A 26,782-nucleotide genomic window follows, 5' to 3' on the forward strand; every position below is an offset into this window, starting at 1 on the left:
TCTTAGCGGTCACCGTAATGAGCGGTCAGCGCAAATTACGGTCACCGTAAATATACGGAAACGGAAGTAAAAACATGGGGCCGGAACGGGAAACAGCACGCCGTACACCTATAAAATCAGAATCCCAACACAACCATTAAAAATCCGACCCTGAGACACATCCCAACCCGTTAGCCACCCCAGTCAAAAAAATAAATATGGGAAAAGTTGCAAAAAAAGCGTGCGATCGCAAGCGGCAGGTCCACTTCTCCCATGAGGAACTCACCGTGCTCACAGAGACCCTCCAGGAGAATGCTGCCGTCGTCTTCTCGACGCAAATGACCAGGACGGCACTTGCGAACAAGAAGGCCATATGGGCCCTGGTGGCACAGCGAGTAAGTGCGGTGGGGTCCGCACCCCGCAACCCACAGCAATGCAGAAAGCGATGGGACGACTTGCGGATACGCGTCCGGAGCATACATTCTGCCAACCGAAACATTGCCACAGCTACCGGGGGAGGATCGGAATCACCCATCAAGTTGACCCCCTGGGAAGAAATCTGTGCCTCCACCATTGGAATGGAGAGCATAGAGGGAGTCGGAGGGATGGAGAAAGGACTGCAGACATCCGAAGAATCAGGTAGGTGGCCCAAATAAAACAATGCTAAATCCACAATGTCCAATCATGTGAAGTACCATGTGTCCCCATAGTGCAATAGAGACACATGTCCAGGAGAACGTCCACATACATTGCCATGATAGCGCCCTTTAAAAGTCAGATTAAATACATAAATAAGTAAAAATCCTAAAAACACCCTCTACATGTGCAGCATGCACACCCTAACTGCAGGCTGCAAAATAACTGCATCCTCAATCCACACAAAAATGAGACCACCTCCAAGGCCCTGACCCAGATCACCCTCAGGTACCACCCCAATGCATGTGATACATTGCCATTCCAATTTCCACAGACCCATAAATAACGCTCGCCCTCCTTTACTCCACCACAGGGTCCGATTCAAACGACGAGCTTCAGGACACCCCTACCAGCACACCTGCAAAGAGGGCCAAGACCAACGGCCAAAGACCCTCCACCTCAGCTGCACGGATCAAGACACGGCAGCAGCACAAATCAAGTGGCAGCACACTGGAGGGGACTTCAACAGGCACCCCAGCAGCCAGCATGTCCACAACAGCAGCACCACAGGTCCCCCCAATGGATGCCACAGAAGGCACTGCTTCTGGTGGCAGCAGCACCATAGGTGACACTGCTTTCATGCCAGCATGCTCCGACACAGAAAACGGTGCTGTCGATGTAGGACCCATCCATGACCTGTCTCAATCCCCCTGTTTGTTTCATCCCGTACACCATGAGGAAACCACGCAGGGGCACCCACAAGACGACGACTGGCCAACCCCCACAAGGCCTGTGGCAAGGCAACATGAGGTGATCAGCCCCTCTGTGACACCACCGCAAATGGGCATGGCCCAGCAGAGGCAACAGTCCCTCGAGCAGATGATTGTGCAACAGCAGCAACTGGCCACGCTCCTCAAGGAGCATGCTGCTGAATGTGGGGGTTCTAAGGCAGCCATTGAAACATCTACTGAGACACTAGGGCAGAAATGGAGCGAAGTACAGAGACACTAAGGGCACAAATGGAGGGAAGCACCGAGAGCCTGAGGGGACAAATGGAGAGAAGCACCGAGAGCCTGAGGGGACAAATGGAGAGAAGCACCGAGAGCCTGAGGGGGGAACTGCATGCGACGTCCAAAGACGTATGTGGTGAACTTGCCGCTGTGCGCCGTGTGCTCACTGAGCTCTCACAAACCCTTAGGGACATGCATGGACGTGAGCAGGCAGAGACATCATCCGTTGCAAGTTCCGTCCAGGGCAGCCCCCAATGTAGATCTGGGAGGAACCTGCGCTCCACAGGCAGGGGTGCCCCTGATACCCAGAGAGGGGGCTTGCAATAGCGTCTGCCCACTGACAATGAGCAACTTTGGACACTGGTGTTCGGGGGGAGGTAGGAGGGTGGAGGGGGTGTGTTGGGCTTTTTTGGGTGGCGGGTCGATTGGGTGTGTAATATCATTTCACATTTGCTATACATTTCTTCATATTCATCCAATGTGATGTGTGGACATTGATCTTTGTGTACGAGGCCTTTCTTGGCGTACAGTCCACATTGTGCATGTTCCAGACACACACAGTGCCACAAGTCCCGTGTCCATGTAACAGCCACCAGGCGTGAGTGCTAGAAGCATGCATCTATGAGATTCTGACGAATTTCACGGGCCTCCTGTGCCTCGCGGACTCCTTGAGGTGCTGCCACATCCCCACCCTCATCATGACCATCTTCAGGTGCTTGCAGTTCTGCGTCAGGGGGAATGGCCACATTTCTACGTACGCACATGTTGTGTAGCATGACACATGCCATGACCATCTTTGCAACCTTCTCATGGCGGTACAGGAGTGCCCCGCCAGACCTGCTGAGGCAGCGGAAACAAGCCTTCAGTAGGCCGAATGCCTGTTCTATGACTACACGGGTACGTGAGTGGGCATGGTTGTAGTCCTCCTCATGCTGGTTCTGTGGGTTCCGGATTGGTATAAGGAGCCATCTCTTCAGTGGATACCCGGCATCACCTGTATGTGGACAATGAAGGATGTTTGTGGAATGACATTGCTACGTACGCATCCCCACCCCCTTCCTGCCAGGTCATTGATGCATCACCTACCCCACATTCTCATGCATTAAATGAGACTCACCGAGTAGCCAGGATCGGTGCCCTGCGTGTCGCTCCATGTAGCGTGGTATTGTAGAGTTCCTCAAGACCATAGAATCATGGGTTGATCCTGGAAATCGGGCACAACAATGTGTAAAGATCCTGTTGGAGTCACACACCATCTGTACATTGATAGAATGATATTGTTTCCGGTTGCGGTACTGGACCTCCATGGCATGTGGGACAACCAATTCCACATGGGTGCAGTCGATGGCACCAATGCAACCCGGTATGCTGCCAAGTGCATGGAATCCCACTTTTGTGTTTGTAAGCTCCTGCTCCGAGCGTGGTAAAGAGATGTAGTCGTCTGTGTGCTTCAGGAGGGCATCGAGCACTTGGAATAGTGTCCGTGACAATAGTGGCTGTGAAATGCCATGCAACTGTCCAACTGTGTGCTGGTAGGTGCCTGTGGCCAGGAAGTGGAGTACAGACACCACCTTCAGTAGGGGTGGGATGGCGGTTGGGCTATCTATCATGCTGACAAGGTCAGCGTGTGTCATGTTGACAATGGCGGTTATGGTGTCCCGGTCCAAACGGTAGAGGGTGTGGATCTGCTCAGCAGTGAGGTTGAACGGATTAGCTCGGAGGCGTGGGATTGCGGGCTGCCTGCGTGGTGGTAGTGGCTGTGCTGGTGGGCCTTGCTGCCCCTGCCTTGCCCTCCTCCTCCTGCGTCTCCTCTGTGTGGCCGGTTGTTGTAGTAGTTGGTGTTCGTCTTCTTCTTGAAGTTGGAGTACTTGCAGTGCTATCAGGTCCCCCAGGCCCAACATCGCTAGTCCTGTCGGTATCATTTTGGAGTGGGTGTGGTTGTGGGAGGGGTTTGGGTGTGCAATTTATGTGTTTTCAGGCTGTATAGCCTCCACCAGTGGTGATTCATTCCACCTGTGCCAGCTGCAATAACATTTGGGCGAGCATGTCCCGCACACAACGCTGCAATTTGACGCATGGCATCTTGCAATTACAATCATGTATTTAATCCCGATGGCAGTGAAATATTGGTTTATATGTTTATTCTGCTATGGTCCCATTGTTTCACATAGTATATTTGCAGTCGCGAACAAACTTGTGAAGGGTCAGTGGAATGTAGTACTCGATCAACGGTGGACCCTCATGCAGCACTGTACCGACGTTCACCGACGGGCGGGGAGTCCCATTAGTGATTGAAGCCAGTTACCATTTTCATACACAGCCGCACTACATAGATGTATTTGTGAATTCAAGCGTTCACAGATGCCTTTTCGACGTGATGTTGCAAATGAGGAATTCAAAGGACAGCGCTTTTGGTTTTCAACTAGCGGCGAGGAGACGCCCACAGGTCTGACTGGAAATATAACGTTCTATTGTTGAATGTCCTTGGGACAGGGACCATGACGAGAATGCAATGATTGATATGAATTGAATGGGATGCGCAATAGCGTAGTGGACGATAAGGCAGGACGTTCTCAAATACATGTTACTTCACTACACTAGAAATCCGGCCAGGAGCACAGTGGATTTTGCAGACTGCATTACGCACAGACTCAAAGGAAATTTCAAATGTTATGTGAGTAAATATTCAGGCGTTTTTATACCGGGATGAGGGAATGATGAATGGATGCATGGACAGATGATTTAATTGAGAGTTTGCCATGTACATGGCTTTTTGGAATCTATCCCCTTCCCCTGCGCTATGTGATGCAAAGCTGCCATAGTGGGACCATCGTCTATCTGCCCTTGTTGAACCCTCCCTGTCTCGACGCGCCTTCAAACACTTGTGTCTATGCACGTTACTAATCCCATCTAATGGATTCTGTTTTAACAGACGCATGCACACAAACACTCGTTTGTAATAGTGTATTCACCTCGATTTATATTGTTATGATTCGCAAGTGATTTTTCGGTGAAATTAATCCTTTTGAGTGGGCTAGCATGCATATGGTTGTAGATTTAGTGTGTTGAATGAAGTGAGTAATACATATGAAGTTCGGATGCCCATACTATTATTTTTTTTTCATTTGGGTGACAGGTATCTCCTCCCCTTTTGCCGCTGCCATCTGTACGCCACTCCTACAGATGGCTTTTACAGTCGACACCTGCAGCTTCAGTGGAGCACCATTACGATCTTATGGGACGATCGCCAAAGGGCCACATGCCCTTACGCAGTACTAGTGGCTAGGAGCAACATATCAACCTTTCAGCTGGACTAGTGCCTACTTCATGGGACGGCCCTGCGGTTCTAGGCGCTTCCATGTTGCCTTTTTGAACGTAAATGTAGCCCCTGTGTACCATGAAGGAACAGGGCGTCACACAAGAAGAAGCTGGTCATTTATTGCGGATGCAGCCCACAGTAATGAAAATTATTTGGGAGTTTATGAGCAAATAGCTGTATGGGCTTGGTGATTTTGATGTGCATTAAATTTATATTCAGATATTAACCGTGTAGCGTTATTCTTTGCTAGTGATGTAGCATATTCCGATTTGTGGCGCGATGTATTGTGAGATGATCTGCATTGGGTTCCGGCTTCTGAGTAGAGTTGTGTGGTACTGTACTGGCCGCGTTTGCCTACGAAGCCCAGTAAGGTCAGGGATAGGGGCTGCCATTATGACTGTTTTTATGATGTCATGCTCAGGGGCGGGGGATTAGCTTTTGTGCAACAGATGCCGGTCAGCCAGGTGGATTGGTGGAATGATGGGATTATCAGAAAATGGCTGGTCACAGGTGCCTGTGTTTGCGTGCATTTCTTGGAGGGAGACTGAGGTCAGGTCCATTGGAATTGCTTCTGTATTCGTGCCATCTGTGCCCTAAGGCTCCCATTGGCCCCTCTGGCTGCTCAGTCACTCTGCCAACTTGTGTGGTACATGCTTATGCTGATGGTTGGTTTGTCTACTGGCAAGAGTACAGGGCTGGTGCAGTCTCCCTCAGGATACTGCTTTGAATGTTGATTTACACTGGTGGCAAGCGATGGGGGACTATTGTTGTTTTGTCTCATGGAATATTTCAGTTCATTTTGGTGTACTTGAACCTTCACATGCCTGTGCTGCATCAGTACGGCAATGGTGACATGCCAAATATGGATGGCCACTCACAAGGCACTTGGAGCCCCTGCATGCATTTGTTCGTTGGCATGCATGGGTGACTTGTACATTTCACTGGTTGCATAGTGTGACTAGATTGCGCCTACGAGGAGTTGAGCAATGTGGGCAGGGAGTGGAGTACAGGCACTCAGTAGGGCCATTTACGGTTGGTTCGCGATGCCGTAATTCTCACCATGGCGGAATGGTACTTTCCGCCATGCTTGATGGCGTTAAATAAATGTCCGCTAGGGTCAGAATTCGCGTACCGTTGCGCCATGGCGGAAATTACGGTTTTGCAAGGCGCGCGTGCGCGTACTTGGTGCAGTTAGCGTTGGCGTTCACTACGGTGTCGCTAATGGCATCGTACTTTACGGTGACGGGTCATAATCGCAACGAGCGGTATTCGATGGCGGTATTACATTTCCGCCATCGTTTTTCGAATTCCCCCAGGGTCAGAATGAGGGCCATGGTATTGTTGGTCAGGACTCTGGCCGATGGTTGCGTATATAGCAGCCGGACACACTTAATAAAATATTGACCAAGTCTGAACCGTTCGAGGACCAGGAATAAATATGACCAAGAGACCGAGTCGAAGGCCTTTTCAGCATCCAGAGCCACGATGGCCGTCCTTGCCCCCGGGTCAATCTGTGCCATTACACCGAATAAGGGTCTTAGGTTTAGGGCTGTGGATCTAGTTGGGTAAAGCCGGCCTGGTCGGGGTGTACCAGGATTGGCATATATAGCAGGAGTCTAATGGCTAGGACCTTAGCGAAGATCTTCGCATCAGTGTTTATCAGGGAGAGAGGTCTATAGGAGGCCATGTCTTGTGCTGGTATGTGGGGCTTAAAGAGTACTGTGATAAATTGCCTCCCGCATTGATTCCAGGAGGGTGCCTCGGTCCATAGCTTCCTCCCACACCTTCAAAAGTAAGGGGGCTAATTTATCCTGGAATTCTTTATATAATTTGGCACCTAAGCCATCTGAACCGGAAGCTCGACCAGCGGATAATGTTTTGATAGCCGCAGTGACTTCCTCAAGTGTGATGGGCTGGTCGAGAATGCTCCGTGTCTCGGGTGTTAGCGTTGGGAGGTCTAGATCGTCTAAGTACTTAATTGTGTCCTCCCTGGATTTCACGTCATGGTTAGAATATAGGGAGGAATAGAAGTCGGCAAATGTGGCATTAATGTCCTGCTCCTTATTTACCGGTGCTCCCAGAGTTGTCTGTATACTGGGGATAGGAGTGTGGTGTCTATCAGTTCTGAGCATGTTGGCTAAGAACTTACCGGCTTATTACTCTCCCCATATCTGCGGGCCTTGGCCGGGGTGGCCATATATAGGACCTCCAAGTTAGCCAGTTTGTTAAATTCCTTTAGTGCGGTGTGAATATTCGATAAGGTTTCTTTATTAAGAGTGGCACTATATGCGGTTTGTAGGGTGTCTATTTTGGCTTCGATTGTGCCCAGTTCCCTGCATACGGACCTCAATGTTCCGGTGGACTTGTCCAGGATGACTCCCCAGACCCAGACCTTGAATGTTTCCAAAAGAGTAGTGCAGCTGCTCACCGATCCTTCATTAGATTCAAGGAATTCCTCAATTTCAGTATGGAGCGCCTCACACTTGTGGGGGTCTCTGAGAATTGCAGGGGACATCCTCCATCGTCCAGCTGGCGACAGAGTGTCCTTTAGATTGATATTGAGTGTTATCGGTGAGTGGTCTGAGAGAGTGCAGGGATGTATTTCACAGCCGCAGGCAGTTCTAGAGAGGGAGGAGCTGATAAGCCAGTAATCTATACGCGAATGTGAATCATGCACGGATTAGTAGAAAGTAAATTTCCTCTTGTGTGGATGTAGTGTACGCCATGTCTCAATTGTATCTGTCTGTTCCATTAATTGTTTCAAAGCTAGTGCAGCCTTAGTGGATGCCCTGGGGGTAGTCGAAGAGCGGTCAAGGGATAGATCAAGTACTGTATTGAAATCTCCTCCCCAAATTACTTGTGCCTCGCCTGACGTGAACAGCATATCTAGTATCGTACAATAGAATTCAGGGTCATACGTGTTGATTATTACTATCTGTTGCCCCGTCAATTCCACCCAGACCAGTGCATATCTGCCCTGTCGGTCTATCTTACTAGAGTGATGTCTGAAACACAGTTTGGGATGTATGTGAGAACTCCCCTAGATTGGGCAGAGTATTCCATGTAATATCTGTGAGGTCCCCATCATGGAAGCAATTGTGTGTTGACATTGCTGAGTGCATGTGTTTCTTGTATAAGAAGAATATGAGGGTTATGCCATGTTATATAGGCTGCGATTTTCCTGCCTTTGACTGGGTTATTAAGCCCTCGGATATTCCAAGATAATAGTTTAATATTTAGACCCTTCTTAGTCTGTATCGTAGACATATCTGGTATTGTTTGTCTGACCGTTGTGTTGCTGCATCTCCGTAAAATGCAGGGCTCCCCCCACCAAACAGCTCCTGATTTTAATGTTGTAACGTCCCCAAACATTCCTGGCCAACTGCCAGGGATAACCATTTCCCGATCCCCTCTCCCTCCTCCCTCCCTCACCTGCACCACCAACCCCACCAAGATGATGTATCCCTTTAGCCATAACTTTTGGAAGTCTCCTGAGGGTGCAAGTTGCATTCACATGGCCGCCAGTCGAAGGGGCTCACGGCCCTGCTTCAAAAAAGTGGTGGCCCGGGCCACCCTAGCATCCCCAGGTTTTAAACTTTATAAAAGGATATAGCATTAACGTTTTGTCAGCCAGCAGGATCATCTGGTTCCTCGATAGGCCGTGGCCATATGTTCTGGTCTATTGCTCAATCTCTGGGCGGAAGGAGAACAGAGGCTTCAATATATACCATGGCTTCTGTGGGATTTTCAAAAAAATGTGCTCTGCCCCTGTGTTGGATTCTCATCTTCGCTGGGAAGATGAGTGCATAGGGGATGCTACGTAGTCTCAGCTGTCTTTTGACTGGTTCGTAGGACCGTCTTAGTGTTTGCACATTGGTTGAGAAATCCAGATAAATATGTATTCTACTATTCTCGTAGTGTAGAGTGCCTCTTTCCCTGGATATTCTGAGGTTCGCATCTCTGTCTCTGTAGTTGAGAAGGCGGGCTATTATCGTACGGGGTGGTGCTCCGGGTCTGGGGGTTGGTGCCAGGGTGCGATGGGCCCTCTCCACAAGAAAGTGGTCCGAGAAGGATTCAGCGCCCAGAAGGGTTTTCAGACGGGTTTCTACCTGGCGTTCCATGGAACCTTTACTGAAGGTTTCTGCGACCCCAACTATGCTGATGTTGTTTCTTCTGGACCTTGATTTGAGGTCCTCGCATTTGCTTAGGGTCTTTTGGAGGTCCCCTTTCAGCTGTGCAATGTCTCGGCTGTGCTTTGTTATCGTGTCTTCATTTGTACTGATCCTGCTTTCTGCATCAGTAACACACATGCTCTCCTTGTCAACCCTTGCTTTCAGGGAGCTGATGGTAGCCACACTGTTGTCCAATTTAACATTCACTGCTAGGAAGCCGTTTTGCACCATTGACATTAGTCGGTCTTCCCTCCCGTCTGCTGAGGTCTCGGGTAGGCTGTCCATTGTCATTTGTGGTGTTGTGGCCGACCCATGAGGTTGAGAGCTGGCAAAGGAGTCCATTGGACCGGTTTTCTTGGCACTCACCCCTTTCTTTTCGTGGCGGCCCATATGGTGGGTCAAGTGATTTGTGTTCTCCCATGTCCCTATGTTCTGTGGGACTGTACTGTTCAGCAGTCCTGGGTGGGTCGTGGTGGTCTTATATGTGGTGGTGGTGTTTCTCCCTGCCGCTCGCGTGGGGTTTGTATAGGTCAGCCACAGTGGTATGCTATCATCCAGGTTCCACTGGGATGTCAGATGTTATGGCTGGGTTGCGTATTTAGGCCGCCGGCTGACGTGTACGGACTCTACCAGTTGTTGAGTATTGTTATTTCAGGTATGGTCCCGTGGCCAGCCGAGAGTTCGCAGAGGGTGGGTGATTGGCGTTCAATTCAATGCCAACTGGTGTTTGCAGCACGTGTGCAACCTGCTTGTTGTGCTGTGAGCCGACTGTATGTGTTTTCCGGTGGCTGGGTGGCCCCTGACAGGATTAATTCCATAAACGGATAGTTGACAAGCCAGAGCTCTCCTCTCAGGCAGCTATTTGCCTCCTGCGCAATAGCGCCCCCCTACTGTAAAGCTGAGTTTAATTGATGTTGCGCTGGTCTAAACAAGCGATGGGCCGGGCGGCTCTAGTTTAGTTTAGTTTATTCATTTGTAATGTGCACCAGACCCGAGGGTATGAGGGCGCAGGTGCAACAAGGTTATTCAAAGCTTGACTACAAGTTACGGTGTGGAACATTGGTTACAGTGGGTACAGTAATAAGACAGTCGCGATAAAGGCAGTATTTGCAAGTTTACAAATATACATATTTACAAAGATTGCATCGGTGTGGTGGTTAGAGTAATCACTTAGCAGTCGGTGGTCTTTAACCAAAGGATATAGTTATGCCTAAAGTGTGTGTAGATTTGAGGTGTCCTTAGTGAGGGTGGCAGGGAGTTCCAGTGTTGGGCTGCTTTCACCTGGAAGCTGTTGCCGCCCATTTTGGTATGTTTGAACCTAGGAACTGTGAGCAGATTAGCGTTGGACGATCTAGTAGGTCTGTTAGAGGTGAGTTTGCTAATTCTGTCGACTAAGTATCGGGGGACAGCGTTATTGAGGCATTTGTGTGTTAGTGAGGCTACTTTGAGCAGGATTCTATCTGTAGTGTTGAGCCAATTGTGGGATCTCCTATTCTTAGAGATGTGTTCTCTCTTAGGGATGCTGAGCGCTGCTCTGAGAGCGTTGTTCTGTAGCGTCTGTATTTTGTTACTAACCTGTTTGCTGGCTCCTACATAAAGGGCATTGCAGTAGTCCAGTTTAGATAATACAAGGGCTCTGGCTAAAGTGATGCAGCTCTGGGGGGATAGGAAGGGTTCGGCTGCTCTTATAAGCTTACACGTGTAGGCCGTGGAGGATGCCATGGAGCTCACTTGTTTGTGGAAGGAGAGGGAGGAGTCAATGTAGATTCCTAAGGTTTTCACTTCCTTAGCTACCTTAAGCGGGTTCCCGTCTATAATGAAGCTGGTGTAGTTGTGGTCCAATTTAGATAGGTTAGCGGTAGCGCCCAGGATGATGAGTTCAGTCTTGTCATCATTCAGGCATAGACTATGAGAGGCCATCCATGCCTGGATGATGAGGTACACCCTGTCCACAAAGGCCAAATCATGGTTGTAATCTCCCGTCAGCGGGATGAGGATCTAGGTATCATCTGCGTAGTTGGTGTAGGTGATACCCAGACCATCAAGATCATCAAACAAGGGCTTTGTGAATACGTTGTACAGTGTAGGGGAGACGCATGAACCCTGGGGGACTCCACATGTGACGGGGATAGGGTTGGCAGTGTCTGTGGTGGAGAAGACACGCATGGATATATTGCTGAGGAATGATTCAATCCAGCCAATAGCTTCTTGGGAAAAGTGGGCAGCTGAATCTAAGTGGTTGCATAGGATTTTGTGATCAACTAGATCAAATGCTGCGGAGAGGTCTAGGAGAAGCAGTAAAGCAGTTTTCCCATTGTCTCTCAGGGTGTCAATTTGAGTCTGCAGGTCGATAAGGGCCGTTGCCGTCCCATGTTGCGGTCTGAAGCCTGATTGCGGAATACCCAGGAGATGGTTTGTTTCCAAATATTTTTGTATTTGTTGGTAAACTGTCTTGCCTAGTATCTTGAGCAGGAATGGGACGGTGGTGATAGATCTGTAGTTGGTGGGAATGGTGGGGTCAAGAGAAGATTTTTTGAGAAGAGGGAGGACCCATGACTCTTTGAGGTCACTAGGGAGTGTACCTAAGGAGAAGGAGGCGTTAATGAGTCTGGTAGTAAAGGGTGATAGGTCTCTCGCCGCATCTTTGATGATTTGTGAGGGGCAAAGGTCGCCTTGACAGTTAGATGGTTTTAGGCTGAGAATGATTTTTTCCACTTCAAGAGTGGAGACTTTAGAGAAGCTATATAGCGTATAGCGAGTGACGTTGGGTTGAGGATGTTGGGATAGTGGTAAGCGGGGGGGGAATTGGTAGGGTTGGTTGGTTTAGTTATGGATTCTTTCTTGTTTTTGATTTTAGTTTGTAGGCCTGTGACTTTATTGGTAAGGGCATTTTGGACACTGGTGCAGCATAGTTTGTCCTTCACACAATTGTCTGGGATTAGCACAGGTGTTTCTAGCTCTTTAATGATCGTGAACAATTCTTTGGTGCTGGAGTTGGACTGAGCTATTCTCTGGTTGCAAGACTCTTGTTTGGCAGCAATGGTTTCTTTCTCGTCATTGGACGTTATCTTATTGAGCATCATCTTGTTATGGTCTCTAGGAGATCGTCTCCAGGCTTGTCCCATTTTGCGTTTTTCTAGTCTAAGAGTTTTAAGGTGACTAGAAAACCAGTAGTTGAGGTGTTTTTTGGTTTACATTTTCTTCGTTTTAACGGTGCAATAGAGTCTAATGCTGTGCGCATGATTTTGTTATAGCCATCTATAAGGTCATATGGGTTGGAGGTAGCCGGGAGTTGGTTTAGCGTTGGGAGGATAAGGGGGATCAGTTTTTCTGCTGTGATATTTTTCTTGCTTCTCGTGGGGATGGCAGAAGCTAATGCATTATTAATGACGGGGTTCGACGCTTCGAGGGTGAAGGAAAGGTGGTGGTGGTCAGACCAGGGTTGAGGGGAGTTATCAGTAATGGTGGCCACACAGTTATAGTCAGCTACCCAGTCAAGGGTTCTCCCTTTGCTGTGGGTGGAGCCGGATACTCCCTCTATAAAGCCTAATTCAGACAAGGTGTTGTTAATGAGGGTAGCCTGACGGTCTTTGGGGTCTTTAAGGCCTAGGTTGAAATCCCCTAGGAGGAGACTCTGGGAGGTATTTTTTAGGTTATTAGTGAGGATGGTGTTGAGGTCTTCCTCGAAGGATCCTAGGGGTCCTGGAGGTCTATAGAGAAGATGAATGGATATCGTTTGTGAGTTGGCCGTAGGGAGCTTAACTGTGAGTGATTTGCATGATGGGAGGTGATTGGAAGAGTCGAGGCTAAGTTTAAGATGTGTTTTGGCAATTAAGGCCAGGCCACCGCCTCTAGATTCTATTCTGCCCGCTCGGAGGATGGTGTAGTCCTTGGGGATGGCTAGCGAGAGGGCTGGACCTGCGGCTGCATGGAGCCAGGACTCGGTTATGGCTAAGAAATCTAGTCTTTCTGCTTGAATGAGGTCCGCTATATCTGTAGCATGTGCTACTAAACAGCGTGCATTGATGACGCCGCCTTTTATGAGTGGGGCAGTGATTTTAATGGTGGTTGGGCTGGTGGCTGTGTTATGAGTTTTATATTTGGTCGTGGTATTGAGTGGGCTGGATTTAGGTCTTTCCAAGGTGAGGTTAGCGTAGGTACTATTAATAAAAGAGTGGTTAGTCAATTTGGATTGGATAGTGTCCCTGGGTAGAGGCTCCTATAGTTTGGGTATTCTGGCCCGTAATCTGGCATTTCTCGCAGTGAAGCCGCATGGTAGGGAGGAATGGGGCAGCATGGTTGTGGCGTAGGGCCCAGTACGGGGTGGTGAAGTGGTGTCTATGTCGGTCGAGTTGTAGGTCGCGCTGGAGGAGCATGAAAGATTAAGAAAGAGGAGAATAGCTCTTAGCAATATTGAGTAGATACCCGGTAGGAACATTCTGTTTGCAATGGGTGGGGTATGGATGTCACGTAAAGATGCCAACCTTGTTGGTGGTTAGTTATGTGGCAATCAGCCAGAGTGCAGAGGGGCACTAGTTACTGCACAGGTGGCTAGGTTGTATACAGAAGTCAGTTGTGTATGGTATATTGTAGTCAAAGAGCAGTTTTAACAGTAGCTAGGGTGCACAATCAAGTGCACAATCAGGTTCAATCAGCATTTCAGAGTAGTACAGTGTCTAAAATGCAATAGCAATTCACAACACCTAGATTCGTAAATGATACAGTGGCTAGAATGCAATAGGGCACACCTAGATTCAAAATAATGCAGTGGCTAGAGTGCAATAGGGCACACCTAGATTCAAAATAATGCAGTGGCTAGAGTGCAATAGGGCACACCTAGATTCAAAATAATGCAGTGGCTAGAGTGCAATAGGGCACACCTAGATTCAAAATAATGCAGTGGCTAGAGTGCAATAGGGCACACCTAGATTCAAAATAATGCAGTGGCTAGAATGCAATAGGGCACACCTAGATTCGAAAATAATGCAGTGCCTAGAATGCAATAGGGCACACCTAGATTCAAAATAATGCAGTGGCTATAATGCAATAGGGCACACCTAGATTCAAAATAATGCAGTGGCTAGAGTGCAATAGGGCACACCTAGATTCAAAATAATGCAGTGGCTAGAATGCAATAGGGCACACCTAGATTCGAAAATAATGCAGTGGCTAGAATGCAATAGGGCACACCTAGATTCAAAATAATGCAGTGGCTAGAGTGCAATAGGGCACACCTAGATTCAAAATAATGCAGTGGCTAGAATGCAATAGGGCACACCTAGATTTGTAAATGATACAGTGGCTAGAGTGCAATAGGGCACACCTAGATTCAAAATAATGCAGTGGCTAGAATGCAATAGGGCACACCTAGATTCGAAAATAATGCAGTGGCTAGAATGCAATAGGGCACACCTAGATTCAAAATAATGCAGTGGCTAGAGTGCAATAGGGCACACCTAGATTCGTAAATGATACAGTGGCTAGAATGCAATAGGGCACACCTAGATTCAAAATAATGCAGTGGCTAGAATGCAATAGGGCACACCTAGATTCAAAATAATGCAGTGGCTAGAGTGCAATAGGGCACACCTAGATTCAAAATAATGCAGTGGCTAGAATGCAATAGGGCACACCTAGATTCGAAAATAATGCAGTGGCTAGAATGCAATAGGGCACACCTAGATTCAAAATAATGCAGTGGCTAGAGTGCAATAGGGCACACCTAGATTCGTAAATGATACAGTGGCTAGAATGCAATAGGGCACACCTAGATTCAAAATAATGCAGTGGCTAGAGTGCAATAGGGCACACCTAGATTCAAAATAATGCAGTGGCTAGAGTGCAATAGGGCACACCTAGATTCAAAATAATGCAGTGGCTAGAGTGCAATAGGGCACACCTAGATTCAAAATAATGCAGTGGCTAGAATGCAATAGGGCACACCTAGATTCAAAATAATGCAGTGGCTAGAGTGCAATAGGGCACACCTAGATTCAAAATAATGCAGTGGCTAGAATGCAATAGGGCACACCTAGATTCAAAATAATGCAGTGGCTAGAGTGCAATAGGGCACACCTAGATTCAAAATAATGCAGTGGCTAGAATGCAATAGGGCACACCTAGATTCGAAAATAATGCAGTGGCTAGAATGCAATAGGGCACACCTAGATTCGAAAATAAAGCAGTGGCTAGAATGCAATAGGGCACACCTAGATTCAAAATAATGCAGTGGCTAGAGTGCAATAGGGCACACCTAGATTCAAAATAATGCAGTGGCTAGAATGCAATAGGGCACACCTAGATTCAAAATAATGCAGTGGCTAGAGTGCAATAGGGCACACCTAGATTCAAAATAATGCAGTGGCTAGAGTGCAATAGGGCACACCTAGATTCAAAATAATGCAGTGGCTAGAGTGCAATAGGGCACACCTAGATTCAAAATAATGCAGTGGCTAGAATGCAATAGGGCACACCTAGATTCAAAATAATGCAGTGGCTAGAGTGCAATAGGGCACACCTAGATTCAAAATAATGCAGTGGCTAGAGTGCAATAGGGCACACCTAGATTCAAAATAATGCAGTGGCTAGAATGCAATAGGGCACACCTAGATTCGAAAATAATGCAGTGGCTAGAATGCAATAGGGCACACCTAGATTCAAAATAATGCAGTGGCTAGAGTGCAATAGGGCACACCTAGATTCAAAATAATGCAGTGGCTAGAGTGCAATAGGGCACACCTAGATTCAAAATAATGCAGTGGCTAGAATGCAATAGGGCACACCTAGATTCAAAATAATGCAGTGGCTAGAGTGCAATAGGGCACACCTAGATTGAAAATAATGCAGTGGCTAGAATGCAATAGGGCACACCTAGATTCAAAATAATGCAGTGGCTAGAATGCCATAGGGCACACCTAGATTCGAAAATAATGCAGTGGCTAGAGTGCAATAGGGCACACCTAGATTCGAAAATAAAGCAGTGGCTAGAATGCAATAGGGCACACCTAGATTCAAAATAATGCAGTGGCTAGAGTGCAATAGGGCACACCTAGATTCGAAAATAATGCAGTGGCTAGAGTGCAATAGGGCACACCTAGATTCAAAATAATGCAGTGGCTAGAATGCAATAGGGCACACCTAGATTCAAAATAATGCAGTGGCTAGAATGCAATAGGGCACACCTAGATTCAAAATAATGCAGTGGCTAGAATGCAATAGGGCACACCTAGATTCAAAATAATGCAGTGGCTAGAATGCAATAGGGCACACCTAGATTCGAAAATAATGCAGTGGCTAGAATGCAATAGGGCACACCTAGATTCAAAATAATGCAGTGGCTAGAGTGCAATAGGGCACACCTAGATTCGAAAATAATGCAGTGGATAGGGTGCAATAGGGCACACCTAGATTCGAAAATAATGCAGTGGCTAGAGTGCAATAGGGCACACCTAGATTCGAAAATAATGCAGTGGCTAGAGTGCAATAGGGCACACCTAGATTCGAAAATAATGCAGTGGCTAGAATGCAATAGGGCACACCTAGATTCGAAAATAATGCAGTGGCTAGAATGCAATAGGGCACACCTAGATTCGAAAATAAAGCAGTGGCTAGAATGCAATAGGGCACACCTAGATTCAAAATAATGCAGTGGCTAGAATGCAATAGGGCACACCTAGATTCGAAAATAATGCAGTGGCTAGAATGCAATAGGGCACACCTAGATTCGAAAATAATGCAGTGGCTAGAATGCAATAGGGCACACCTAGATTCGAAAATAAAGCAGTGGCTAGAATGCAATAGGGCACACCTAGATTCGAAAATAATGCAGTGGCTAGAATGCAATAGGGCACACCTAGATTCGAAAATAATGCAGTGGCTAGAGTGCAATAGGGCACACCTAGATTCGAAAATAAAGCAGTGGCTAGAGTGCAATAGGGCACACCTAGATTCGAAAATAATGCAGTGGCTAGAGTGCAATAGGGCACACCTAGATTCGAAAATAATGCAGTGGATAGAGTGCAATAGGGCACACCTAGATTCGAAAATAATGCAGTGGATAGAGTGCAATAGGGCACACCTAGATTCAGAGGTTAGGTATGTGCGGGATACAATGATTTAGGTAGCTAGACATAGGCCACATGGGCTGGCTACTCCAACTTTACCAGATTTAGGCGATAATAAGTGGAAGTCAGGGTATCCACCAGCTGGAAGGACGGCTTTCTGAGTCAGTTGGGTTTGTAGCTCGGATGCTGATTAGGTCAGTGTTTGTCAATGCACAGATTTTGTCATGATGGCGACCAGAAGGAATGGTGTGCCGTCGTAGTTTAGTAGGCGAAAGTTATAACAAGTACTTGGAAGGACGGCCAGGGTTTCTGGCCCCTGTGCCCCGGAAGCCACGGACAGGCAGGGACAGGTGAAGCGCCTTTGAAACGCGCCTTCGAAATCGAGCCGGCTCTCGCCTTCCGGTTTCTGGAACGAGATTAAATGGATGCAGCCAATCACACGCTTGCTAGTAGCTTAGCCACGCGTGTCAACAATGGCCTGGTAGTGAGCGTGCGCCGCCATTTTAGGGACGGTGGACCTCGCGCTGGAGCACACACCGTGTCGGAGTGCAAAGAGGGGCGCTGGTGGGAGGGGGACCGCTCTTGTGATGCTGTAGCGTGCTTCTTAGGTGAGGGACCACATTAATAGGGATCTCACCATTGTGGGTCTGCTGGCTGCCTCGAAGCTCGGTGAGGCTGCTGCTGATGATGCAGGGATCCTCCTGCTGCAAACCTCCTCCTGGAGCATGCCGTAGATGGGAGAGGAGGGATCCAGCCCTTCCTCTACTGGGTTGCCGAGATGTGGGACAGGCAGGGACAGGTGAATCGCCTTTGAAGCACGCCTTCGAAATCGAGCCGGCTCTCGCCTTCCGGTTTCTGGAACGAGATTAAATGGATGCAGCCAATCACACGCTTGCTAGTAGCTTAGCCACGCGTGTCAACAATGGCCTGGTAGTGAGCGTGCGCCGCCATTTTAGGGACGGTGGACCTCGCGCTGGAGCACACACCGTGTCGGAGTGCAAAGAGGGGCGCTGGTGGGAGGGGGACCGCTCTTGTGATGCTGTAGCGTGCTTCTTAGGTGAGGGATCACATTAATAGGGATCTCACCATTGTGGGTCTGCTGGCTACCTCGAAGCTCGGTGAGGCTGCTGCTGTTGATTCAGGGATCCTCCTGCTGCAAACCACCTCCTGGAGCTTGCCGTAGATGGGAGAGGAGGGATCCAGCCCTTCCTCTACTGGGTTGCCGAGATGTGGGACAGGCACGGACAGGTGAAGCGCCTTTGAAGCACGCCTTCGAAATCGGGCCGGCTCTCGCCTTCCGGTTTCCTTAACGATATTAAATAGATGCGGCCAATCACACGCTTGCTAGTAGCTTAGCAACGTGTGTCAACAATGGCCTGGTAGTGAGCGTGCACCACCATTTTAGGGACAGTGGACCTCGCGCTGGAGCACACACCGTGTCGGAGCGCAAAGAGGGGCGCGGGTGGGAGGGGGACCGCTCCTGTGATGCTGTAGCGTGCTTCTTAGGTGAGGGATCACATTAATAGTGATCTCACCATTGTGGGTCTGCTGGCTGCCTCGAAGCTTGGTGAGGCTGCTGCTGTTGATGCAGGGTTCCTCCTCCTGGAGCTTGCCATAGACGGGAGAGGAGGGCTCCAGCCCTTCCTCAACTGGGTTGCCGAGATGTGGGCTCTAGCTCAGAGTTCAGCATATGGAATATATAAGTCCAATATCAAGCAATGACCCTTCAGGGAATAGTGGGCGCGTAGCACCACCACAACAGCGTATGCATAGTCTCAGAGATGTGAAATGCACAGATAATTGAGTAGAGTGCACCACTTATCCAAGAAATGGAGTTATGGACCATGTATTGTGTTATCCTAGAAAATGGCCCGATGTGTATTGCCACAGTCGCGCCCAACTCACGCGTAGCAGACCAGCCGTAGGTGGATGTAATCCGCTTGTCGATTCCGAAGCGACAGGAAGGGCAGCGGTCGCAGCTCGCTTTTATCTTAATTATTCCGGTTCGCTTGTGCCGCGCATGTACTCCAGATCTCCAGGCATGTGCTGCGCTGTGGAGAGAATGAGCTCAGTATAGGACTTGTAGTGAAGGGCATGTGAGATATTCGGTAGTACAAACGCCACGTTGCAGATGTGTGTCAAGCGGCCCTTATGGTCCGTATTGGAAGGTTCAAATGTGGTATGTTCTGCCACGTACCTCGAGAAGGAGTCTGGTTATTCCAACCGGTTGTCCCACAGTGATTATCGAACAATCAGTCTCAAAGGTGTGTGGCAGTGATCAGTATAAAGCTGGCAGGTAAGCTTCCCCTCGGCTTGGGTGACCGCGCGGGCACTCAGCCATACAGTGCATACTGAGGTGGGCGACTGCATTACAAGGAGTGGCCCCCCCACCAGGACAGTCATCAGCACAGATCTCCTTGCAAGGTAACAACCATCGGCACCGCTCCGTGTAGCTTGCCAGGGCAAGAGAAGAGAAGTGGCCAGACAAGTTTGTAATGGGCACGCTACAGTCCGGCGCCAAAGCTCCCCGCTGTGTGTCCAGCCGAAAAAGAAAATGGTCACCAGTACTGTGTGGAGGATGAATATCTCCGTTGATGAATAGGTGGGTTCTTCAGCACCAAGCGCCGGAACCCCGCTTCCGACGTGATGCCCAATGCTGCCTCAACGGGATACGCATTCGTAGTGGGATTAGGTCCTCTGGTGCCGGGAGAATGTGGAGTATCCGCCATGGGGTCGGCATGTCAACCCGAGGGTGCGTCACCTCCGAGGACGAGGCTCGAGCCCGCGGCCACAGGAGAGATAGGCGAGGGATGAAGGTTCCACTCCGCCCGATTAGTGGAGTCGCATTAGCGAGGCCTCTAGGTTCCGGAAAGCAGTCACAGCTCAGACGGGTAAGTAGGGTAGAATACTGGCGGTTTCCTCGTTCACTCAGCAGGTCACAGCTCCATAGCCCAATTGAGAGAAGGGCAGCACGCCTGGCTCCGAGGGCCGTCCCACAGTCTCCGCCCACTTCAAGGCCTCAGTTCGTTATTTAGGCGGCGGGGTCTGGTGACTACTGCCCGGAGCTTACATCCAGCGTTTCCTCACAAGGCTCTCGCTGGAAACGGTAAGTCAGATTTACGGCCAAAAATCATCCGATTTTCTTCAGGATTTGCACCGCGGGTGCAGCATCGTATTGGGATTAATTCCGTGTAACGTATGCATCACGGGTGGCCCCAGATCAGGATTAATTGCAGATAAGGATCACCGCAGGAGCGGAGCTCACGCTTCAGGCAGCCATCTTGTGTGCGGGCAACAGTGCCCCCCCAGATGACACGCTTCTTATATACATGGGGTAAATAACATAGGTTGCCGCATTTGCTAATTCTTCCCTCACATTCACAACATTAGGGTTCACCACCGGGACATAATGTAGTTTACGAAAACACTCTAAAAACCTACATTCAGTCTGAACACCAGTTTTTGGAACCCCCGGACTCCAAATCAAGGGGAGATCTCGGGCTGCTGGACAACACGGCCAGCAGCTTTCTCAGGCAAATGTGTAAAATGCGATCTAAACAAGTGTAACACACACTTCCTGAGATCTCACTGTCATGCAATATGGCTGAATAAATCTTAGCCTCCAGCAACTGAATACATTTATCAAATCAAAACTCCGATTTTTGATAAAATCTCCCGATCCCTCCCAGACTTGTCTCTAACCGATTTTCTGCTGATGCTAAGTGTGCAGACCACAAGCAGTTGCTTGAGAACGCGACTCCCAAGTAGCAGTAAGAATCAGCCACAGTTAACTTCATTTATATAGGTGTTTTGTTTTTTTTACCCGAAAACAACGATCTTGGTTTTCTTCAGATTTACTTGTAGACCGTTATCTTTAAAATAATCTGATGCATATTTAAGACTACTGGCAAGTCCCTTTGGGGTGAGGTCTAATAATATAGCATCACCTGCATAAAGAAGGGTAGAGTACATAACCCACTCAGAGGGGGGGGGGGACTGGCAGATGAAGGGTAGACATAAAATCTGATAAAAAGATGATAAATAAAAGCGGAGCCAGTGGTCAACTCTGGCGCACACATTTATTGGTAGAGAACACACTAGTAGGACCTCCTCTGGGATAATCTCTTGCAGAGGCGCTGGTGTCAGAGTACAGACGGACAATCAATTGTACTAGAGAGACAAGAACTCCCAATCACTGGAGTTTGATCCAGAGAAGAGAGCAATCAATAGAGTCAAATGCTTTATCTAGATCTAAGAAACCTGCATATACCACGCCCCTCCTAATTTTCACATATTTATCTAAAATGGTTGAAAGCACAAAGAAATGTTCAGATGTCGAGAATCCCTTTCTAAATCCGGGTTGGTAAATGGGAAGCATGTTGTTTGCCTCACACAAAATCTCTAACCTGACTGACAGGACTTTCATATAGATTTGTGAAATACTGTCCAGTGATGATATGGGGTGGTAGCAGTGAGGATCCAGCCTCAAGCCCTTTTTGAAGATAGGTTTAATTAGTCTCAGAGACCAAGAATGGGGAATAGTCATTGAAGCAGCAATTGAGTTAGAAAGTGCTAATAGAACCTGTAGCCACTATTCTGGAAACCATTTATATACATCTGGTCTAATACCATCCGGAACTGGTGCCTTGCCCTTCTTGGTCCCATTGATAGCATGCTCCACTTATTTGTGTGAGAAAATAAGACCTGTATCCACATTTGCCAGCTGAGTAGATATTATACCATCTTCAAACATAATGGCCACAAAGTGCTGGATCCATTCACGGTCTGATATCGGACAAATCATATCCTTAATATCATCCCGGAATCCACGAGACACCGGATTCCAAAAACTCTTTGAATCGCTTTCCCGTATAGATGCTTCCAGTCTTTCCCACTGCAATTCATAAAACAGTTTTCTCTTTAGCCTCAGGAGTTTTTTCATAGTCACACTTAGCCATATACCTAGTCCCAGCTGTGCTATTTTTTTTGTTCTACATGGTATCCAGAAGGCAAACTTAGCTCTACGACACTCTGCATCAAACCATGGAGAATTGTTGCATGGATCTACCTGCCTCCCTGATCAATCAGCTAACATGGGGTTGCCGGAATACCTGCACCTTTCAGAGATAAAAGTTACTAACTCACTTGCTAATACATTGACTACCGGATCCTCTGCAGATATCTGTGGCATGAAATCACCTCTTGCTAGCTGTGCATTATCCAGAATTTCCACCAGCTTTTCTTAAAACAATTTTCTAGAATGGTGGTCTGAGGACAAATTGTCACTTATAGAGGTAGACTTTAGAAAAGGGAGTGACAACTCCATACTCCACCCAAGCATTAACGGGTTGTGATCACTTTCCGGATGGACACATATCTCAAAATGCTCCCCCCGCAAAAAAGAGTAACAATCAACCAGACAACAGTCAATTAAAGAGTTACTGCCGACTTGACTAAAAGTAAACTTAGGGGGCTCGTCACCCGCAGACCTTCCATTTAATTCGCCCAAAGAAGTAGCGTTTTAAAAATGAATCCAGCAATATGCCACCCTGGCACTTGTGGGAACCCCTTTAAATTCTTTCCATTTCCACCACTGGTGTTTTGTATATGTTGTGTGCCAAATGCAAGGTTGTGTTACTTTAAGAAAGCCTTGTTGCATGAAACAAATTGGTTCCATTAAAGTACCTTCAACCCTTGTGAAGTAGTGTGTGGCTTAATTGCTATGCAAGTTCTTTCCCTTAAATACTTGTATCTATTATAGCCCCCCGCCGGCCTATGAGTTTGGTAGCCCTGGATCCCCCCACAGAAGACACTGAGATACTTGCGTCTGGTCCAAGCTCTGCACATTCACTGCTGTTCACACGTGGTGATGCCCCATTTACTGACACAGCAGAGTTACGTCACCCTGTCGCATAGCTTTTCAAGGGGCACCACCAGACTCCTCCTTTTCATAACAACAACAAACATAATGGCATACACCCAAACAATTTGCAGTCCTCCATATGAATACATAAACACACATGGTATGACAAATGAACTGTTAGACACATCCAGCACATAGTCCTTCAAATGGCAGGGCCTGCTTCTTACCTCTCACTGAGGGTATCTCCTATCCCCGCTTCCCACAGCTTGACCTTCCATCCTTTGCCGGCCCTGGATCGACAGGCTCTTGAGGGATCCATTTGTCCTCGGCTCCTCCGGCCTCTTCATTGTTTCCAGTTATCAGGGTGGGTCCGGCCTGACCACGCGCTTCTACCTTTTGTTACGCTCACCTGGCATCCACGGGGACGCCACTCAGCCCTGGTGGATTGCCGGAACCTTCTCCCTGATTCTGGATGATGTCTTCAGAGGAAGTCTAGCCTAAAATACACAGGAGGGCTGGGTTCAGGGGTGTCCGGACATTTCATCGACAACAATTGGTCGACAGGACATTTGGTCGACGTAATTTCGTCCTTTTGTCCAGTTGACCAATTTTTTTCGATGAAATGACTTTTAACCGGGTTCAGGACTGGCTGACTCAGGTAAGGTATCCTCCCACCACCCCTTTGGCTTCAGCCCTTAGGCCCTCTCCTCACCTTGTTGTTGTATTAGGTGTGCTCTCCGTCCCGCTTTCTTAGCAGAGGTGCGTAGTCTTCAGTGGGCGTGGCGACCGAGTTACTTCACTGGTGCGTGCCCGTTCAAGTGTCTTTAAGGTAGGTCTTATTGCAGCAGTTTTTGTATTGCGCTGTTTATTCTTGCCTGCCTTGCTTTTGTGGTTAATAATGTCCTTTCTTTCTCCCTAGGCGTGTGGGAGGTTCGGCGTGGCGAGCTGGCACCGCCGGCAAATGTTGGTGTGAGATGTGCGCTGCAATGCGGTAAGTAATGCGCTATGCCCTGCTCTGCTTTGTCTAGCCTTTGCTATCCTGTGTCTCTTCTGTTCCTTAAAGGTTGCAATGTTCTTCTCCAGCGAGTGCGGAACTCTGGAACGATGCCGGCTGGGAGGTGACAAGTCAGGTAAGCTTCTAGTGATGTTCGTGGCTTACACAATGCCGGAATATGTCTTTTCTAAAGTTGCCTTTCTCCTTTTCCTATTCAGGTCGCTTTGTTCCAGTAGGTATGCGGTGCCCAGAAAAAGCTGTTCACTGGAGGGCGGCCCGCCAGTAGCAGACTCTGGAACGAACTGCGAGCGGATGACAGGATGGAGATTGCAGGTAAGATTCTATTAATGATGTTCCTTTTGTCTTCTCTGCAGGTTCGTTGCTCTGTGGCTCATGGGTATCACAGGACACGGTGAGCGTTACGCTGCAGTCTGCAAAGTAACACAAAGTGTGCTCTGTTGCTTGGGTGTGGTTTAAATAGCCTCCCAACAAAGTAGTCCAGGTAAAGTAGTCCCAGGCCACCACACCCAAAAGACTATACCGCATAGCTTAGTTCTTAGGAACAAAGCCTATGCGAATGCCTCTATGTCGGCTGCAAGACCAAGGTAAAGTAGTCCCCTTCAAACATGTTCTCCATAATGAATATGAGCCTGGCGCCAGAGGCGCCAGGACTGACTCCAAGAGAGTGTTGGGAGTGGATGCAAGGCCTCTAAGGCCTTAATGGAGCCCCGACCCCTGACCTTACCTGGCAGGTGGACTTGCCAGTGGGGATCTGGGGTAAGGGTCGTGACGCCTTTCTAAATAAGTTTGAGTTCCTGGTTACTTTCACCTTGCCATCAGATGCAGTGACCATGGACCCCTTCACTCCCACCACGTCCATGCGCCGTGGCTTATAGGTCAGTGAAAGCTTTCCTTCAGGGTGCCGATTCCTCACCAACACCTCGTCTCCATGTGACAGATGATGAGGCTGCAAACCGCGAGGGATGTTCTCATTTTCATTGCTGGATCTCCTTTCTTCCGCCACTCTGTCATCATCAATCTCAGTGGGATGTCTATTCTCTACGTCTGGCAACAAGCCACAAGGGCATCTCCTGAACAGTGCCTCTGCAGGGGCGAGTCCTGTTGAGCAGTTGGGAGTCGCTCTGTATTCCCTCAAGAACTGGTATAGCTTCCTTTTACAGGCATTGGCCCAGGCCACGGGCAATGCGAAATACCTTGTTCAGGGTCCACATAAGCTGCATAAACCGTTCTGCCTATTCATTTGTCCTTGGCCACACCAGAGAAATCTTCCTGTGGTGTATTCTGGACCATAAATTGTGCAAAACTGTCCCACTGGAACAGTGGACTGTTATCTGAACAGAGTTCCTTCGGGAAAGCATACACGGCAAATACCTTCTCCACGATTGGCACTATGTGCACAGACAAAGTGGACTCCACAAATTCCACTTCTGGATATGTGTCCACTGATCAATGAACACAAGAAAATGCGTGTCCTGTCCTGTGGACACAAAATCAACGTGTACCGTCTCCCAGGGGCAACAATTAGTTTGCATGGACTCTTTGTGAGGTTCTCATTGCACAGGGGCTGCCGCTTGGTACCAAACACAGCTCTGCACAAATTTGTCAACACAGCTTTCCAGGTTCAGGAACCACACCTTAAGTCTCAGGCACGCCTTGGTTTTGGCTGCACCCTGGAGCCCTTGATGGCCCAGTTCAATTACCTTTGGGATCTTGTATGATGGAACCACCATTTATTGCTCTCTCAGTAGTAATCCCGATTCCATGGAGGATAGCTCATCCCTGATCCTCCACAGCTGTTCCAGCATCACACAGGCCTCCTGGGTAAATTTATTCAGGCCCATAAGGACCCCTTTCCAATCACTCTTGTTCACTGCTTCACGGAGGAAGCAGAAATACTCGTCCTCGCCTGACGATTCGGCCAACTCCTGCACTGAGAGTTTGGAGTCGCCGACTCAACCAATAACTCCTCCACCTCGGCTTCCCCTATCTCTGGCCGACTGTCGTTCCCTCCTGGATGCCTCGAGAGATAGTCTGCAAAATTATTTAACCCCAGGCGATATACCAGGCACAATCCATATTCCACAGGGCAAGCATCCAATGCTCAATCCAGGCAGGTCGTCTCGATGACAATCCAGCCATGATGGGAATGGGGGGGTTTCCCCAAAATGTATAACCTGAAATGCTGGCACCCCCACAGCACAGCCAGAGCCTCTCTCTCTATCTGGGAGTATTGCTGTTCTGTCTCAGACAGGGCCCCGATTACAAATGCAACCATTGCCACCTGAATCATGTTGTGTCAACACTGCACCCAAACCAAACAGGCTCGCATCCACCACAATCTCTGATGCCATACACTGATAAAAAAACGCCATGGGACCATTGGCTCTGAGCACCTCCTTAATCTAGTCAAATGTTGCCTGTTCCAGTGGGGTCCATTGCCACACTGTGGGCCTCATTACAACCTTGGTGCTAAGTGCACCAACTTTACCACCATGGTGTAAACTCCGTTTACACCATGGTGGATGGCGGATTTACCGCCCCATTCCAAGGTGAGTGGGGCGGTAAATCCCCATTTCCCATTTTCCCTTCCCCATTCCCATTTTTGCCCCATAGGGCATAATGGGAGTGGGGAAGGCGCTAATTACGCCGCCGTAAATTACGGCGGCGTAATTAGCACCATGGCAGGTTAGCGCCATGGATTTTAACGCCTGCTAAAAGCAGGCGT

Source organism: Ambystoma mexicanum, chromosome 10 (assembly GCF_040938575.1).
Source record: "Ambystoma mexicanum isolate Mex_15411 chromosome 10, UKY_AmexF1_1, whole genome shotgun sequence".
Taxonomy (NCBI): Eukaryota; Metazoa; Chordata; class Amphibia; order Caudata; family Ambystomatidae; genus Ambystoma; species Ambystoma mexicanum.